Source organism: Gossypium arboreum, chromosome 3 (assembly GCF_025698485.1).
Source record: "Gossypium arboreum isolate Shixiya-1 chromosome 3, ASM2569848v2, whole genome shotgun sequence".
NCBI lineage: Eukaryota > Viridiplantae > Streptophyta > Magnoliopsida > Malvales > Malvaceae > Gossypium > Gossypium arboreum.
The window spans coordinates 134,526,186-134,533,866 of NC_069072.1; the positions used below are offsets into that span (position 1 = coordinate 134,526,186).

Genomic DNA, 7,681 nt, shown 5'->3' on the forward strand with positions numbered 1-7,681 from the left:
TTTAAAAGTTTAAAAGTCAATCCTCCTACTTTTTCAATTTAAAAAATCCTAGTCCAATTATTATTGTCATTGATTTCCTATCAATCTTATACCACGTTATATGAGGATAACTTACAAAATTTTAACAAAAAATATTTACGACTTTAGTTACTAGGCTGGGATATTTAAATGAGAAAAAATACTTGATTTTTAACTTTTTAAGTATAAAAACTAAATATTAAATTTATCAAAGCATAGGGACTACCAATATATTTTAACCTTTCCATAAGTGTATAAAGTGGTACTATTCAATGAAATTTTTGGTAAAAAAGTGGAATCATTTTTATGATTGGCTTTCAAAAGCACCAAAAGTTGCGAACAAAATGAAAATGACGTTTCCCAATAGTTATGTGAGAATATATTCTAAAAAAAAAGGCATGTGAATATGGGGAAAAACATGTGAATATGGAAATAACTTCAATAAAATTCCCAAAATCATAGTGTTTTTTGAATTAAATTAATTTATAGAATTAATTTATAGGATTAATTATTTAATTTATAATGTAAAAATCATGCCATTATTTGCTATGATATCATAATTAATTAAATACATATAGATGAAATATCTCTGATTCATTATTTCATTTCTAAATTAATTAAGTAATAAATAAGAAACAATTTTCTAGAAAATTTTTATAGCTAAATCATATTTTCAAGGTTAAATTTTGTTATTAGTTTCTGTACTTTACAAAAGTTGTAAATTTAGTTCTTGTACTTTAATTTGATCGTTTTTATTACTTATACTTTTCAAAATTTGAAATTCCAGCCCTCACCAAACGATAGCCATTAAATTCATTAAGGTAAGTTATGCACTATTTTCAAAATCTAATGCGGCAAACATATTATCATATATGTAATGTCATGTCAATTTATTATTTCCACATATTACTCCCTAAAAATCCAATTAATAGATTAATGGGTTGTTATTTGCATCAAAACTGAACTTTCATAATTTAGAATGATTCAATTGGAAAATATGGACCAAATCTATAATTGTACGTATAGTACATAACTAATAATTGAATTTATCTGCTGTTGTTTTGGCTAGGATAGAAATTTCAAAATTTGAAAAGTACAAAAATTAAAATCGATTAAATTGAAGTATAAAGATTAAATCTATAACTTTTGCAAATTACAGGACTAACATAAGAATTTAACATATTTTTACTAGCTCTTTCACCTACTTAGATGGCGTTGTTAAAAAAAAAAAAAAGTCTAAATTTTCAAGAAGTCGTCTCCAAAGTATTATAGGTGTTGAATAAATTTTGAGCCACACTATGCATGTTTTCAAGAAATTTTAAATGTTTTTTTTTTGAATCTTGTCTTTTAAGGATATCAATCTCGTTTTCTAAGATTAAATTTAGAAATACATTGAAGCATGTTTTATTGATTAAGTCGAAACTCAAAATTTTGTTGAAGAAAAGGGTAAAAGATTTTTTCTTGTTTATTTTTTTTAAATTCTAACGTAACTTTCAAAGTTAATAAAATTAAAATTTGTCTCCAAACATTTTTCTCATATTCTCAACATAAAAATTGCATCTACAATTTGTTTTTGGCACATTTATAGGATAATATAAGTTATTCATGTTTTTCAACAATATAGATCTCAATTTTTTTTCAAAGTTCAAAAGTTCGATAAGTGAATATATGTAACATCACTTCCCTAAATTACATTTGTCGACATCTAGCACTACTTAAAAAAAAAATTGTGTTTTTGTAAGAATTAAGGAATTTTTGTGAAATTCCACATTGATTTGCAAATGTTACACTTTGTTGTTGAAATAGATGTTGTAATACTCGATTGAACAAAATTTTGGAGTAAAATAGAAAAGGAAAGTTAAAAATCAAAATTGTTTACGTAATTAGAATAAATATTCTATCTCTGTTGAGCTTAACTCAAAGAATAAATCAATTAAACAATTATCATAGTATCCCCGATGATTAAAGCTCTAAACTACCCAAAAACTTAAGGTAAAACCAGCTTCATGATGTACAAATTTTTGCACTCAAATAACCTCACATACAAATAAACTTTTACTTTCCGATAAAACTTATGTAGCGACGTAAAAAAAAAATTTTAGCTTGGTCGCTAATTGTGGCGATTTATTAAATATTTGAAAGTTGACTTTCGATTTTATTAAGAAAAGGGAGTCGCCACCGATCTTTTTATAGGTGTGATCGGACACCTAGTAAATCATCTTTTTTTGAAAAGAAATTTATTTTTGAAAAAAATGATGGCCAAATTTAGGTCTACGTGAAAATTAGAGAAAAATAGGGTTCGGGAGTCGGTTACGCACGAGGAAGGTATTAGCACCCTCGTAACGCCCAAAATTGGTACCTGGTTAAATATGTGTCATCTCAAATTTCAAAAATGCGGGTTCAATGTAACATTTAATCGTGATCCAGTTGAGACACGAGAATTTTTAAAATTTTTTATTTTTGAGAAGGACATACCGTTTTAACACGAATTGATTGATTCACCCAACATAGCGATGAAATTAACCACTTAGTGTTAAACCGATACGTTGCCTCATGTATTAAAATTAATTAGAAAACAAAAATAAGATTTTCGAAGTAATGCAAAGCAAAATTGATATGAAATAAAAATAAATAAATGAAAGAGCTAGAAATATATTGAAGCAAATAATAAGTGGGACAATAGTATTAAAAAGCGATAAAAATGTATGTGATATTAAGCGTAATTCTAGAATTAAGCAAGAAATGGAAACAATGAGTGCGTATACATAATAATGATATTAAGAATATGTACGTAAAATAGGATGAAAAAGGTTTACATAATCATACTAATATGGGTACATAATACATATACATATATATATATATATATATATATATAACATATTTAAAATGAACATATACAATATACATATATAACAGACATATACTAATAATAATAGTAACAATAGTAACAATAAAAGATATATGTACACCAAATAACATATAATAATATTAAGATCATAAGTGACAATATGGAAAATAATAAGTATATTAATGAGTATAATAACATATGAAACTAATACTATAAAAATATATATACACGCATATTGAAATATATGTACTAATAATAAATATAATAGGAATAAAATAAATGTAATAATAATATATACATGGGAATAGTATATCAAATATAGCTAAGAATATTAAAAATATATACATAAGATGACATATAATTCAAACAACAATATTGAAAAATATATATATACATAGCATAGAATAAAAATATATATATGTAGCACATGTTAAAAGAATACATATAATATACATATATCTCAAAGAAGGTAATAATAATAATAAAAGAACAACTATTAATATGTTACATAAAGTATATATATATATATATATATAATAATGGTGTTAGGAATATACTATAATAGTATAAAGATACATAACTAACAATATTAATGCGTGTTCATAATAATATATATAAAAGTATGGTATTAAAAGCGGATATAACGATATAAAAGATATATGTAATATGATACATAAGTATATTAAATTCACATACATAGACATAATATAAAAATATTAAAATAAAGTAGAAAGTGATACTATGTACAAATATAAATGTATACATATAATAAAATATACACTAATATTATATAACAAGAATACTAAAAATGATGATGTAATATAAAAACATAATATAATAATAATATTAAAATAAAGTAATTAAGATAATACTATATATATATACGTACATAAATAATAAAACCTATACTAATATTACATATAATAATAATACTAAAATAGTAATAACTAATAATAATATATTAAAAATAATTATATGTTAGTAACTAGGATATTAATAATAACAATAATAGTAGAAATAATAGTATTAATAATATTAGGAATAATAATAACAATATAAAAAACGAAAATAAAATAAATAAATAAATAAAATGAAAAGGGACAAAAATTGAATTAGAGTCAAAGTTTTGGGCGAATTTTAAAAGAAAGAAAAGAGGAAAGGACTTATTAGAACACGCGAGAAAAGTGAAGGGACCAAAACGGTAATATTTCCCTGTTATCAAAACGTAGCGTATGCACGGGGACTAAATTGAAAACAATGAAAAATTCTAGGGTCCAATTAAAAATAACGAAAAACTTGATTGTAAAGGGCCAAATGCGCAAATTGCCCTTGTAGCACCCCAAACCCGGCCCAGACGTTATGACCGGATCCGACATGCCACATCGAAGCGTTCAATACATTTTATATTGTTGATCCAGAAAAACTTACTTAGTGTTTTAAAAGATAATTTCATTATAGGTTAAAGTGAATGGAAGTCATGCACCGGTAGGAAACCGGAAAAGAGGTGGTGAGTCCATCGGACTGCTTAAGTACCAAGCTCCCTTCGGATCCAATCCTAGACATGCATACCGCCATTGCCACACCTTAACGTCATGGATATTTCTAGGAAACCGATTTGATTATGTCATTTTTAGGAAAAGTGATTAATTTTGGAAAATACTTTCATTGCGGAAGCTTTGCTTGTTGTCGTGTTATTTTGAAATCAATTGTTGTTTTTGAAAACGCGCCCTAAAGCTATCCAATTTCAACATTTAAAATAAGTAATACCTATCTTAGTAATACATATTAAAACCATCAAAAATAATTAAGCGGCCTTATTACATTTAAAAACCCAAAACTTCAAACGTAAATAAAAGGATGTCTAGTTCACCAGAAGAAAATCAAACTTTCAGAATGGGTGGCCACTCCGAATTCCCTCACAGCTCCAAGCCCACTATGGTTGGGGATTTCCTGCGTGGATGAAAATAAAAGGGGTGAGTTTGGGGAAACTCAGTGTGTAAGGAAAACCCATTCAAAGCCCAAGTCAGCTCAAGCCTATTGGGCCTAAGCCCATTCAGTAATAGTGGTCTTGGGCGAGCCCTTTTCAGATTACAATAAACTGGGCCTTAGCCCCTTATTCAGATAACAGTATGGCCCATAGGCCCATTTCAAAATACATGCAACATCAGTAAACATATGCAAGCCCATTTGGGTAACAGTGGTACTGGGCCAGAGCCCTTTTCAGATTACAATAAACTGGGCCTTAGCCCCTTATTCAGATAACAATATGGCCCATAGGCCTATTTCAAAATACATGCAACATCGGTAAACATATGCAAGCCCATCTGGGAGACTACTCAACCCACCAACCACTACACTCCACCCATACCGACCATACACTCTATGTGGGGAACAGCTCAACCCACCCAAATTTAACACTCCACGATTGCGACCTTCTTGCTCGATTAACGATAAATTGAGGCAAAGCCTCCGATGACGTGGACAAGCCACTTTCAGTACTTCCTCTGTCAATATCCCATTCCCATGCATCGATAATAACAACATGGCATGCGATAAATAACAACAATCAAACATGCATTTAGGTCAATTTAACCTAGGGGTATTTCGGTAATTTATCTACTAGGGGTAAAATTGTAAATTTTCCACTTTTAAAGGTATATCAGTAATTTATCTATTTTAGTGTTTTTCATGCATATTACTACTTTTCACGTACTAACGAGAATCACGTGCGAGGGTTCTTACGAATTGGGCAGTTGGCCCATCATTCCAATTTTGGTCCATTAAGCCTAAAAATATCGAGGGCACAGAAATCATGCACTTTGCAGTCCAAATTTTGCAGTTTACCAAAAACATTAATCGATTTACCTCACGAGCATTCGTACACTCGCAAATCTACAAAATACCAGTTTTCGGCATTTCGGGTTTTTGACTTTTGCCGATCCAGACTAAGAAAGAGGGTGTTAGTTACACACCTGTTTGCGACGATATGCTGATGAGATCTACACACGAACCGCCTACAATTGGATTACTAACACGCTAATCTAACTATTCAAATACAAACTACGTATTAACCCCTTACAATATTCGGCCAACCACACCTACAGATCATAGTAAGCTTATAAGAAATAAAGCAACTCATTAACAAATTTTTGTCAATGTTTACCACATAATCATAATTTCACTGCAAGCTGTCTTCCTGAGCAACAGTCACCAAATCATTTATAACTGGAGCTACAAAACTCCAAATCAAGTGCCGTTAATTTTTCCTGAAAATAGACTCATATATCTTATATCCATAAAATTTTCAGAATTTTTGGTTTGGCCAATCAATGCCAGATTTTTCTCAAAATGTCGCATGTTTCACTGTTTGACTAATCTGACCACTCTTCATTACGAATCAAATTTCTCATTGTACCGAATTCAAAATATGTTCTAGTTTATTCCATTTGAAACTAGACTCATTGATCGTTAATTACATAATTTATGCAGCTTTTAACTCATCTCCCACAATTTATGGTGATTTTCCAAAATCACGTTACTGCTGCTGTCCCAAGCAGATTTATTACCAAATCACTCTTTCACACATAACTTGCATGCATGTTTTTTTTTAAACATGTATATCACCAATCAATCATCACATATCTATGATTTTACTTAAGTATAATCTCCATTTCATCATTTTAAAGCACAACATATTAGCCGATTTTTTTCCTTAGCATCTAAGGCACATGCATGCTCATTTGTTTGGCTCAACTTCACCTATCTTCCATTTTTCATCAAAAGAACATGAAACAACAACCATTTCCTTCATTTTAATTCATGACCAAATGCTCACAACACAACCAAAAACCAAAATATGCTTCAAGAGTTAAGGTAGAATCAAGAAGAACTCATGAACACCAAGATAGAAGCAAACTACCATGAACTTACCTTTAATTTTCTTCCCCAAGTGACCGAACATTCAAGAGCTTTCTCCTCTCTTTTCTCTTCTCTAACTTTAGGCTATGATGAACAAAGATGGACAAAACTTTGTTCTTTTCACCCCTTTTTCTTTTAATAAAATTTCATATTTCATCCATTTAATTCTTTAATACAAAAGACATGAAATTCCAATCATGGAACATTTACCTAACCCATTATCATGGAACATTTACCTAACCCATTATCATGAAACATTTACCTAACCCATTATTATGGAACATTTACCTAACCCATTATCAATTTGTATCAATTTGTACCATAAATTATGGATATCAAGTGCACATTTTGTCTACAACAACATGATGGCTGGCCACTTCATGTAAAATGGGAGGTTTGTCATGCAAATCCTCCTATTTTGCACTCCTATTTATTTGGCCACTTCAATTTAGCCTATAGCATTTTCAAACATTTTCACATAGGTCCTATTTCATAATTACACTCACAAATGACAAAATTAAAGCATGAAATTTTGCCAACATTCACAGAATTCCCGAAAATTAGGGTGTTACAGCCCTTCCGCTCAAAAACACGCGGATCCTGGCCTGGAGCGGGTCGGGTCGACCCGCCCCGGGGTCAAACCGACGTTGTTTTTGTTTAAAAGGGGGGACCAAAAAGCACCGTTTTGGTCCCCTATAAAAGATAGAAATTTTAAAAAAAAATCATTTGAGAGGGCAGAAGAGAAAAAAAAGGGAGAGAAGAGGAAATGGAGAGGGAATCCCTGCCAGGGGGCTGGTCACAGGACCCTCACCGGCTGCCATCCGTCGCCGGCGCTGGCCATCATGCACGGTGGCCGGAGAAGGTAAAATTTTTTAATTTTTTTCTTTTTATTTT

The 7,681-nt window shown here is 30.1% G+C and overlaps 1 long non-coding RNA gene across 1 annotated transcript; it reads right to left on the reverse strand.

Moving 5' to 3' along the window:
- Positions 1-4,529: 4,529 nt before the first annotated feature.
- Positions 4,530-6,940, reverse strand: LOC128290434 (uncharacterized). The gene is made up of 2 exons (XR_008280283.1): positions 6,800-6,940; positions 4,530-4,819 (listed from the first exon to the last, which is right to left on the reverse strand). It is a non-coding gene; the product is annotated as an uncharacterized LOC128290434 (long non-coding RNA).
- Between the last annotated feature and the right edge of the window lie 741 nt (positions 6,941-7,681).